A 12,831-nucleotide genomic window follows, 5' to 3' on the forward strand; every position below is an offset into this window, starting at 1 on the left:
CAGAGATTTTATAGCTGAGTGGAAGGAAAACTCAAATTCTGGGAGAAAGTGTGGGTGGGTGGCAGGACCCAGACCCTTAATGAAACCCATAAGCCCTAACCCCAAGTCCCCACCAATTTTAGCAAATCGTTCCCCAGAACACCTTCTGGGACACCAGAACACCAGAACAGAAAGCAGTAGCTAAGGAGGCAGTGACAGAAGAAGGTAGGGGGCAGGATTCCCCCTCCCTTCCCAGTAATTTGAGCACTGGAATTAACCCAGCTCTCCTACGCCCACGCTAACACTCTACACTAGGGACTTCTCAAGAGTTACCTACAGCAGCCTTCTCACACACATAGATACACTCTGTCCTGTTTCAAATTAAAAGCAGAGAAACGTTAGGCAAACAACACTGGGGACAATCCTGGGATGTTCTCACAGATTTCCACAGCATGCCAGAAACCCCTTAGGCAAAGCTCTCCACACCTCTGCCAACAGTTTCCGCACACAAGGCAAAAAAATATAAAATAGAAAGCATTATTTAATCCTTTTCCCATCCTGACCATGTGAATAAAAGCTCTCACGTTAGGTTAAAATTAGCATCACTGTTCTACAGACCAGAACTGGTTTAAGAGTAATTCTTTCCCTCAACCCTGTCCTATGAGAGGGGCCAGGGGGTTTCCAATAGCACCTTCATATCTTGATCATCATTATTATGTACACCTGTATCCAGCTGTTCCCCCAAACAGAGTGGCTGGCCCAGACCACCCGGTGAGCAAGTGAGGATTTGAATCTGGAACCCTCTGCTCACAGTCGAACATAGCCACGATTCATTCATTCATAAAAGATGTATATACCACTCTTCAGCAAAGCTTCCTGGGGCAGTTTACAAAAGAAAATATAAAATAATACACAGACTTCACACTGATGCTGCATATATAAAATAAGGCAGGCCAATAAATAACATAAATAAGAAGGCCTTTGCACAACACTTCATGGATTTATAGAATTTGCTGACACAAGATCTGATGACAACCATTAGCTTAGAAAGCTTTAAAAGGGGATTAGACAAATTCATGGATGAGGAAAGGCATATCAGCAGTTGCTAAATATGACGGATATATAGAACCTCCCAATTTAATGGCACTCTACCTGCAAACACAAGGCATTTGGGAGATAGAAGCAGTGAAGGAGGGCTATTTCCTGTCCCTATTTGTAGGCTTCCTGGAGGCATCTGGTTGGCTACTATGGGAGGCAAGATGCTAGACTGGGTGGACTTTTGGACTCATCCAGCAGAGCTCTTCTTAGGTTCTTATGATTCACCAGGTAAGCCTCAGTTGCTCACAGTTTAAATCAGAGCTTTCCAAACTGTGTGCTGCGACACATTAGTGTATCGGCGGCAGTGTGTAGGCATGTTGCGCGAAATGCAGAAAATTGTGCGGAAGGGCACCACAGAGCTCTCTTACTCATAAATGACAACAATGTATGTTATTATCTTACAAATCATATATTTTTAAAAATATAAATGAAAAGTTTTCATGAGATATGTTGTTTCCCCATTCATTTCATTATTACAATTTATGTATGTGTCCGTATCTCTTATAACGGGTTAGTTTAACCTCCGGTTTGCTAGTAAAACTGAATTACTGTGTCGCGAAATGATGCATGTCTAAAAAGTGTGTCACCAACATGAAAAGTTTGGAAAGCTCTGGTTTAAATAATAACCATTTATCTAGCACTTTCAAGTGGTCAGCACGTATCACATACATTACCTCGGTAACCCTTGCAACAAGAAGGATCGGTGTGTGTAAATCCCCAATCAGCCATGAAGCCCACTGGGTGACCTTGGGCCAGGCAGTTTCTCTCAGCCTAACCTACCTTGCAGGGTTGTTGTGTGGACAAAATGTAGGTGAAGAATTGTGCAGTCACCCTGAGTTCGTTGGAGGAAGGGCAGGATAAAAATGAAATAAGTAAACAAAAAAACCCAACTCCCTTGTAAAGAAGACCAATACTATTACTCCCTAATGGCACATTGGGAAGCTGAGGCTACAAAGGAGCGGCTTGGCCTAAGAATGCCTAAAGAATCCCTGGCCGATGTGAGATTTGAACCCAGGTGTTCCCGGCCCATGTCCCACATTCTCAGTTACTATGTTGTACCTGCTCACACAAACACCAAAACATCACCAAACTTTGGAGTAAACAGATTGCACCCCCATCCCAAATATACATATCTTAAAAGCCACAAACGCAGAGCAAAAATCACAACTTGCCCTGAATCCAGGGCTGGACCCAGCATCTGGCATCTTAGAGCAGCTGCCAGGACCCCCAGCATCCTGGCAAGGCCCACATTTACTTTCCCCTTCTGCATATCCACATTTAATGTCCCCCAGCCCAGTGCTTTGAACAGCACCACGTGGCCGAGTTGAGCTGCCATTTTAATTTCCCACAATGCCTTTTATGTAGCGTTGCTCTGGGGAATTAAAACGGTGTCCTTCAGACACCCACCGCTGCCGCTACCACCGCTGCCAGCTAAGCCTGCTAGGGGTCACTCACCAGCAGAGTAGGGGAACCACCAAGAACACACTTTGCTCAAGGCCCCCTCAGAGCCACGCCTGAGCTCCAGCCCTCCAAATACAGCAGACCCTACATGATGAACCTAAGGGCTCCACCCCGGGAAAGACTGCATCCCTGAATGTCCATTGGGAATGTCGGAAGCTGCCTTATTCCAAGCAGACCTTTGGTCCATCTAGCCCAGTATTGGCGACACTGACTCCTAGCAGCTCTCCAGGATTCAGGCAGGATTGTTTCGTAGCCCTTCCTGGAGGTGCTGCCAGGGATCAAACCTGGGACCTTCTGCATGCAAAGCAGGCACTCTGCCACTGAGCGATGTTCCCTGCCGTTGCCGCTGGCCTCTCTAAGAAAACAGCCTGAAGCCCTTCCCCGGAACCACAGCTCAGAGCCAAAAGCATCCTTAAGTCCAAACACACACACACACACACACACACACACACACCAGGTGTTCCACATCCTAACATCCCTGCCTGGATCTAACTCTTCAGACCTCTCTGTACCCCCGTATGTCAATGGTAGTCCTACCCCTTTGACCCCAAACACTTCCGCAGATTTGGGGGTAAAGGGGGGAGAAGGACACTGTTGGCCTTGAGTGGAAAAGCCACGCGCTTGTCCTTCGCCAGTCAACCAGCTCCCTCCCCCTCTGCAGACAACAAGTAACATCTGGGGGCCAGTCCTGTGTCCCAGCTGGTATGTCCTGTTCCTCCCGCCCACCCGTCTGTGGTTTGGGTTTCCTCATGTCTGGCTCCATACGTTGGCCCTTTTTCCTTCTTTTAACGAGTCCCTTAAGCCAGGACTCCTGGGTTCATTTATCCCACTTAGGGAAAAGGGAGGTTAGAGTAGATGCTCAGGGGCACAGCAGGAGCCAGGAGCCTTTTCTTCTGTCTCCACCTTGGGGGAGGGCCCCACCAGCTTAGAATTTGGAAGAAGAAACAGGGGCATTCCCCACCTCCAGCTCTTTCTGACCTGATAGGGGACTTTTCAAATAGTAGCCATCTGTATCAGGAGACACCACCTATTTATGGTGGTGCGCCAAGAACTGGCCCATGGTGCTTCCCTGCTCCAGCTGGCTTCACTGCATGATCTGAATGGTGTGTCCCAGAGTCCCTTGCAGTTTCGAAGATGTTGGGAGTGCGCCTCTTGAAAGAGGCCGCAGCCCTGACAGTTCCCCCAGGCCAGAATATAGATTGGGAAAGAAAGAATTACTTGTTGCAGAGGGAATGTTCCAAGGAGATTCATGTTTTACTTCTGCTATCAAAAGCGAAGAAGTCAAATGAATTAAAGGTGCAATCCTATGCATGTGAACATAGAAAAATGCCCTACAATTCCCAGTATGCCCCAGCCAGTAGGGGCCTTGGAGTTGCCCATCAATACTGAGCAGCATCTGGACAGCCGACTGGGCAAGCACACAGCTCACCTGGTCACAGTCTTCCTTCCTATGATAAGAGGTATTGTAAAAAGGTAAAGGTGTCCCCAACCAGTCGTGTCCGACTCTAGGGTGCGGTGCTCATCCCCGTTTCTTAGCCGAAGAGCCAGCGCTGTCCGAAGACGCTTCCGTGGTCATGTGGCCGGCATGACTGAACACCGAGGTGCACGGAACGCTGTTACCTTTCCCGCCTAGGCGGTACCTATTTATCTACTTGCAATTTCTTGCTTTCGAACTGCTAGGTTGGCAGAAGCTGGGACTGAAGACAGGATCTCACTCCGTCTCGCAGCACTCGGGTCTCGAACTGCTGACCTGCCGACCTTCCAGTCTGCAGTTCAGCATCTTAACCACTAAGCCACCGCGGCCCCTTAAGAGGTATTGTACTTCTATTTAAATTATAGGCATTATTTCCAGATTTGCATCTATGCATACGCTAATTTTATGCAAACCTGTGTCCTCTTTCTTGGTGATGCTTATCCTTTGGGCTGATGTGCAAGTGGCCATCCTACCTCCAAAGTGCTCCTGTTCTTGCAAATTACTCCACCTGCTCTCTCTTATTTATTACATTTCTATATCACCCAATAGCTGAAGCTCTCTGGGCATCAGGACAATCTTCCTTCCCCTTATGCTTCCCAGCACTCTTTTGTGGTGCCACCTCTCTTCTTTTCTTCAAATCACTCCACAAAACCCACCTTTTTAATGAATCTCTTGCTTATCCATCCCCATGCCCAGATTTCATCCCCAGCTACAGCAAAACCCTAAGCATGTTAGGGGGGGCAGTGGCTCAGTCTTAGAGCCTGTGCTTTGCATGCAGAAGGTGCCAGGTTCAATCCCCAGCTTTTCCAGGTAAGGCTAGGAAAGATTTCTTCCTGAAACCACTGCTGCCGCCAGTCAGTGTTGCCAATACTGGGCTTGATGGACCCATGGTCTGACCCAGTATAAGACAACTTCCTCTGTTTTAATTGCATTTGCTAGCATTCATCCCTTGCTAGCTTAGCTTGACCTCACTATCAAGCTTTTTGTAAGCTGCTTTATGAACAAGCAAGCAAACAAACAAATTTGTGCATTACATTCCAAGGGGGTGGGGGTGAAGGGATGCACAACCTAAAATGTAAAAAGATCAGTGAAACTGTGGAGGCACTGCTGCAGTTTTTCAGTTTTGCTTAAAGGGCTAAATTTATTCATTCATTCAACAGTGATTTTCTTTCTAGGGGAACAGTATAGCTGAAGGAAGCAGTCTGCCTTAAAAAAATGTATTTAATGCATAAAACGGTGCAGGCATGATGCAAGGAGGAGGCGTTTGACCCTAGTGATATCATGAGTACTAGCCAGTCGCTGCCTCTGAGCCTATGCAGCATGTAACATCAAAATTGCTGCAGAGTGGAGTCTGTTTGGATGAAGTATTATGGTGTATTGGTGGGGAAATGTGATTTCCTCTCTCTATCCCCCCAGCAACAAATTTGCTGCCTGGGCAAAAGCATTTTGATCCCCCATCAGAACCAAGCTTAACTGCACTTTAAATTCACCGCTGTTACTGTCCTTTGGAGAAAGGCCCAGATTTAACAATATCCGACACCGCAATGAAAGCTATTTTCTGGCCACACCGTTCCTGCAAGGGCTGAGTCAGCCAGTGGGCACTTGAAGTCAGCCACCTGGACAAACAGATGGCATGGACAAAAAACGAGGCAGGCGAGCAACCCGGTGGCACTGACATCACTGCGGGGAGGCAAAGAATAAGGGCAAAGTGCCACAAGAACCAGGGAAGGAGATGAGAAGGGGAACGGCTGGGTCAACCATGTCCAGCCCCCTCACAGCGGTCGCTGCTGCTTTCTGACCACATCATTCCTGTAAGGGCTGAGTCAGCAAGTGGGCAATTACACCCTGCCGCCTGCATAAGCAGATGGCACTGACAGAAAGCAGCAGCAGGGAGATCCGGGGCACCCACTTAGTGGCACAAAATGCAAAGGCTCACAGCTATAAAATGGAGTGTGTGATGCCAACTAAGTAGTTAGGTCAAGTATTTCATTGAAATTCTTTTTCGTTATTGAAATTCTTTTTACATTTTGTCTATTTGTTTTTACGGTGTATTTTTATCGTGTGAATTGTTGGGAACCGCCCGGAGAGCTTTGGCTATTGGGAGGTATAGACATGAAATAAATAAATAATAACCTTGCTCTTGTGCTACCGTCATAAGAACCTAAGAAGAGCCCCACTAGATCAGATCAAAAGTCCATCTAGTCCAACATCCCCTCTCAACTAGACTACTGTAATACCTTCCACATGGGGCTGCCACTGAAAAGCCTCCAGAAGCTTCAATTCCTCCAGCATGCAGCAACTAGGAAATTCACGGGAAGACAGGGAAGGCCCCTTCCAGGGGTTGGACTCGATGGTCTTATAGGCCCCTCTCAACCCTACTATTCTATGATATATTACAGCCATTTTAGAACAGCTGTGCTGGTTAGAGACCAATATGTTTCTAGGTGCAATTTGATGGTTCTTATCTATAAAGCCCTAAATATCTTGGCTCCAGGGTACCTCAATGACCACCAACTCCCATACCATCCTGCCCACTATCTGAGATCTGTGGTGAGGCCCTTCTCTGCATCCTGTCATGAGCCCAGTGGTGAAGTTAGGTTATTTTGGCCCATGGACTTATTGACACTATGGGGGGGGGCCCTTTAGTCGGCCATGTGTCTCCTTCCTTTTTAGCTTCCACCACCTAATGAAGATTATGCTGTTTAAGTGAGCTTTTTTAAAATTAGCCCCGGTATTTTTAACGCTGACTCTGATGTTTTAACGTACCTGCCGCAATGTCTCTTTTTGTTACATTAAGGATGCAATCCTATGCATGTTTAGACAGAAAAAAAGTCCTATAACTCCCAGCATTCCCCAGCCAGTATGGCTGGCTGGAGAATGTTGGGAGTTGTAGGACTTTTTTCTGTCTAAACATGCATAGGATTGCATCCTAAATTGTTCAAATTCTTTTAAGTGCTATGATTATTCTATGGCATTCCTTTAATGTTGTTAGCCCCCTTGACCACCATTTTATAGCGGAAAGACAGAATGTGAGTAATTTAATAAATATAAATAAAGTTCCAATGAGCAGTAAGTGTGCATGAATATAAAGCAGGCAGTGCTAGTCCCCAAACGTCAGTACAACTCCTGAAAAGCTTAGGGTCAGTGTGTATTACACTTATACATTTTTAAGCATCAGTGATGCTATCTAGCCATCTCATCCTCTGCCGTCCCCTTCTCCTTTTGCCTTCAGTCTTTCCCAGCATCAAGGTCTTTTCCAGGGAGTTTTCTCTTTGCATTAGGTGGCCAAAATATTGGAGCTTCAGCTTCAGTATCTGTCCTTCCAATGAGCAGTCAGGGTTGATTTCCTTTAGTATGGACTGATTTGACCTCCTTGCAGTCCAGGGGACTCGTAAGAGTCTTCTCCAGCACCACAGTTCGAAAGCATAAATTCTTCGGCGCTCAGCCGTCCTTATAGTCCAGCTCTCACAGCCATACATTACTACTGGGAAAGCCATAGCTTTGATTAGACGGACCTTTGTCGCCAAGGTGATGTCTCTGCTTCTTACTATGCTGTCTAGGTTTGCCATAGCTTTCCTCCCAAGGAGCAAGCGTCTTTTAATTTCATGGCTACAGTCACCGTCTGCGGTGATCTTGGAGCCCAAGAAAGTAAAATCTGTCACTGCTTCCATTTCTTCCCCTTCTATATGCTAGGAAGTGATAGGGCCAGATGCCATGATCTTAGTTTCTGTAATGTTGAGTTTCAAACCAGCTTTTGCACTCTCCTCTTTCACCCTCAACAAGAGGCTCTTGAGATCCTCTTCGCTTTCTGCCATTAGGGTGGTATCGTCTGCATATCGGAGGTTGTTGATAATTCTCCCAGCAATCTTAATTCCGACCTCTGATTCATCCAACCCGGCTTTTCTCATGATGTACTCTGCATATAAGTTAAATAAGCAAGGTGACAATATGCAGCCTTGTCGTACTCCTTTCCCAATTTTGAACCACTCAGTTGTTCCATGTCTGGTTCTTACTGTTGCTTCTTGACCCTCGTACAGGTTTCTCAGGAGACAGGTAAGGTGGTCTGGTACTCCCATTACTTTAAGAATTTGCCAGAGTTTGTTGTGATCCACACAATCAAAGGCTTTAGCGTAGTCAATGAAGCAGAAATAGACGTTTTTCTGGAATTCTCTTGCTTTCTCCATGATGCAGCGAATGTTGGCGATTTGATCTCTAGTTCCTCTGCCTCTTCTAAACCCAGCTTGTACTTCCGGTAGTTCTCGGTTCGCATACTGCTGAAGCCTAGCTTGTAGGATTTTGAGCATCACCTTGCTGGCATGTGAAATGAGCGCAATTGTGCGGTAGTTTGAACACTCTTTGGCGTTGCATAAATAAATAAATAAATGCTAGCTAGCTCCATTAGATGAGTGCTGGGGAGATGTGCATGTGTATGGAGTTTAGTGCTTGCATATGCCGTGCCTCCTTTTTGTTTTGGACTCCTCACTTTGGTAGGAAGTTCTAGGGTAACCTTTTACTGGATCAGCTTCCTTTTGAGGAGAGACCAGAACCGTCTTTCTGGAAATGCTATTTACAGTTGAGCAGGACGTGTGCATGAATATAAAGCAGGCGGTGCTAGTCCCCAAACAACATCAGTACAACTCTCTAATATCTTAGGGTCAGTACTGATATACATTTTTTAGGACAGTGGTGTAGTTTTCCCACTCTGTTGTTACATCAACTTTGCCTGCTAGGCAATACATGGATCTCTTCTCCATTTCAAGTTCCATTCCATCCATGTTTTACACTTACAGACACGTGTTTTATTAAGAAACTAATTAAGAGCAAAACCCTGTTGATCTCTGAGAGATGTGCCTTGCTCTCAACACACCTTTCAGTGGTCAAGTGGATGTTTTTTTCTTTCATTATTCTTTGTGGGTTAGCCACAGTGCCACACTTCCAGTTGTTAAAATGGATACTGTTCTACCACTGCTGTAATTCATGTACCCATCCCACAATATTATTCATCTTTTTACATACAGCTGCCTCCTTTGAGGTCACTGCCGGTGAAATATTACCATCTCCTTCAGTGCCACTCAGAGCAAATGCAAATATATTTCTGTCAGGCCCAGAGAGGTTTTCCTGCACAGTGCTGGAGCTGACCCTACTATGGTATTTTTCATGTAGATTCTGGACCTTCCCAATTGGCAAACATAATTGGGAAACTGTCCTTTGCTTCTGGGATGATAGTGGAAGTGGAGCTTTTGCTGATATTCTCTACGCAGAGGTGTTTAGGCAAAGCCTCTTGATACAACAAGCCATCCCAGGGGAGAATGAGCAGTGGTAGCCATCTGGAAAGCCACACAAACTGGTACTTAATGATCGTCTGCCCACGAGTTCATCGTGGGGCAATCCATGGTAGGAGAAGCCTTCAGCAATGTCTGCCTTGTGACAGAAAAACCGCTTTTCAGGAATACTATTCATTCTGGGTTCTATGAATACTGTAACAGGCTGCTTGAAATTTTGTTTAAATATTCTCATTTCAATAATTACCTTGTAATCCTTAAAATATTTTCTCCTTGCATAATGGTGATTTATAGGGTGCAATCACCCATGCATCTGCAAATGTGTACAATATGATGAATGTTTGAATAAATAAATGTAAAGGCTTAGGGGATTACACAATTAAATGAATAGATGTGTTTAAATGACAGTGCTTAGCAATGTTGGATATGTGCACCCCTTTTTCCTTCAGATATTCACCACATTTGTCATAGGTACCCACAAGACTTTATTTATTTATTTATTTATTTATTATTAAATTTATTAATTGCCCATCTGGCTGGTCACCCAGCCACTCTGGGCGATGTACAGCATACAATAAAACAATTTAAAACAATAAAATTCTACAATAAAAACATTTTCTAAAATACCCTAACCCACCCCAAATGCCTGCCTGAACAACCACGTTTTTAATGCACGACGGAAGCTCATTAAAGAGGGGGCATGGCGGAGTTCCCTAGGGAGGGAGTTCCACAGAGTGGGGGCCACCACAGAAAAGGCCCTCTCCCTCGTCCCCACCAGTCTAGCTGTCCTGGCTGATGGGACAGAGAGAAGGCCATCCGAGGCTAATCCTGTTAAGCGGCCTGTCTGGTGCTGCTGGAGGCGCTCCTTAAGATAGGCTGGGCCGGAACCATATAGGGTTTTAAAGGTCAAAACCAACACCTTGAATTTGGCCCGGAAATCAACTGGTAACCAGTGCAACTCCTTCAGCACTGGAGTGATGTGATCTCGCTGGCAGCTGCCTTTAATCAGGCGAGCTGCCGCGTTCTGTACCAGCTGCAGCTTCCGAACCGTCTTCAAGGGTAACCCCACGTAGTCTAAATGAGAGGAGACCAGGGCATGTACTACCGATGGGAGCAGATGGTCGGGAAGGAAGGGGCGCAGCCACCGATTACAGCAGTAAACGGAATCCACGTTGCTATTATTAGCTCCATGCAGCAAGTAATAGCACATATCAGTACGGGGGAAATTAATGGGTAGTTTCCCCTCCTGCTGCCCTTGAAACAGCAACATTCACATCAGAAATTGGACCTCATGATGTTTTGGTGCACTACTAATAGTCACATTACATTCTGCAGGCCACCTCTACCTCCGATCAGCATTTCTTAAAAAGAAAGGGAAAAAAAGATAACTGGTGGCATTCCATGTATCCACCCTTCCTTTCTGGAGCCGTTGGACTCAAAGGAAGAAGATCCCCAACTTATCAAGAAAGTAATTTGTTTACCACTAATTCCAAAACTGGGAAATTGCCAGTAGCAAGAAAAGAGGCGGTTTGCTAGTGTTTCCGTGAGATTGCAGTGGAATATGTTCAGCACTGGCTGAGTGGTGATGCTTCCTCCTTCTTCTTTATGTCCTGATGCATTGACAACATGCCTGATGCTCATAACATGGTACACCTGTATGCACTCTTTAGCTTCTGCCAACCCACAGCAACCTTTCCCAGAAAGGCCTACACGCAGGCTGTTTTTTCCCCATCTGTCTACATTTCAAACTGCAATAACTTTAAGCTCCCAACGAGGCATGCTGGGCGTGGCCTAATTTCCAGTGGCCTGGAGAAGCTACTGGGCATCAAAGGCTGCCAAGTGCCAGTTAAAACCAAAAAGTGAGCCATTCAGCATAATCAAATAGCGTGTTTTCAACACTCTGCATTAAATAGGGCTGTCAGCTGACCAGAAATAACCCTGATCTTGTGCCTTTAACACCAGCTTAACCAGCAGTAGTCAACAAGTACAACTTTTCATAACACAAAGATAAACATTAGCTTTTCATAACACAAAGATAAACATCATCTGGTAATGTCCACACATCAAGCTGCTGGTAAAAGCATAGCTACAGTGGATGACTGACAAGTTGGCAACTTTGCGTCTCATCAAATGCCCCTTACTCTCAGGGTTCTTTGCAAATGCATCTCTATTTGAAGAACAGACACTCTCCTCTGACATAGGCAGAAAGCCCCTGTCCGATCTAATTCCCTGCCATCACATTTCCTTCGCCTGCACATTTCTCACCCCTTCACATCACTTCTCCAATTGCATGCATGAACTTCCCCTTGGTTATGGCAAGCTGCAGTCCCAGCACCCTTTGTTGCCATGTGACAAGTCCTCCTCCTGCCCTGCCTGACTCCAGATTTAGGAAGGACATGATGTCCGGTGCTTTGGGTCATGACGTGACTCCTGGGTTCTTTTTCCCACCTCAAGAAGGGAAGCAGCGTTAAAGTAATGTGCAGACTGGAAGGTTGCCAGCTTTGTTTACTGGCCCTCCTCTGGTGCTTTGAACAGAAGTTACCCAGGTGAAGTTTTTCCTATCATTATCTCCATGCCAGAAAATTTCACTTACCGAATTTCTAGGTAACCGTGCTATTAAAGGCACAGGAGCAGGATTTTTTTTTTTAAGTGGCAACTTGGGCAGGGTGCTCAGAAGCCATAATTCCTGGGTTATGTTGACAGTTGTGTGCCCAGATGGAACAGAAGACAGAGCACCTGTACTTTGTGTTGAAGAGAGAATTTGAGCAGTGGTGAGAAAAGCAGCAAATGCTGAAATTCCCTGTTTCCCACAACTGTTATAGGGGCAGGGATCATGTTCTCTTACCATTTCAGGTCACCAGCTGTCATTGGAAAGTAGTGCTTTAGGACAACCCCCCCCCCCATATGTGAAGATAAGAATAGTGACCTACCTTACAGTGGTTGTTGTATGGACTGCAACACAATAATGGGAGCCAGTGTGGCGTAGTGGTTAAAGTGTTGGACTGAGACTCAAGAGAGCCATATTCTAGTCCCCACTCAGCTATGAAGCTCACTGGGTGACTTTGGGCCAGTCACTGACTCTCAGCTTAACCTACCTCACAGGGTCGTTGTGAGGATAAAATGGAGAGGATAATGTAAGCCGCCTTGAATTCATTGGAGGAAAGGTGGAATATAAATGTAATAAATAAATAAATAAAGTACGTTAATTACTTTGAACACACTATACATAAAAGCAAAAAGGGGTTAGGTTATAGCCACTGGAGGAAGGAAGAGGAGGGGGATGGAAGACAGAACCTCTAGATTCTGCTACCAACTCCTGGAGGAAAAGTGAGAAGAGGGGAACAGAAGGCAGGAACTTCTGGCCTAGTGATTACAGTGTAGGAGTAAAATCATGGGATAACAGACATACTACAACTGAAATTTCTATAACCGGAGGAAGGGCCATGGAAGCCAGAACTCTTGGGTTCTTTCCTCCGCTTCCAGAAGAAAAGGGAGATGTTTAGAGCTGAGCAGTGAGTGGGTGGCACAGACCTGGCC

The 12,831-nt window shown here is 45.7% G+C and overlaps 1 protein-coding gene across 2 annotated transcripts in view; it reads right to left on the bottom strand.

Annotated features, from left to right (window-relative positions):
• The window catches only part of AXL (AXL receptor tyrosine kinase), a 71,981-nt gene that overhangs the window by 31,240 nt on the left and 27,910 nt on the right, over window positions 1-12,831 (bottom strand). The window lies entirely within an intron of this gene.

Source organism: Heloderma suspectum, chromosome 10 (assembly GCF_057233095.1).
Source record: "Heloderma suspectum isolate Gila_16-S chromosome 10, 16-S_ref, whole genome shotgun sequence".
NCBI lineage: Eukaryota > Metazoa > Chordata > Lepidosauria > Squamata > Helodermatidae > Heloderma > Heloderma suspectum.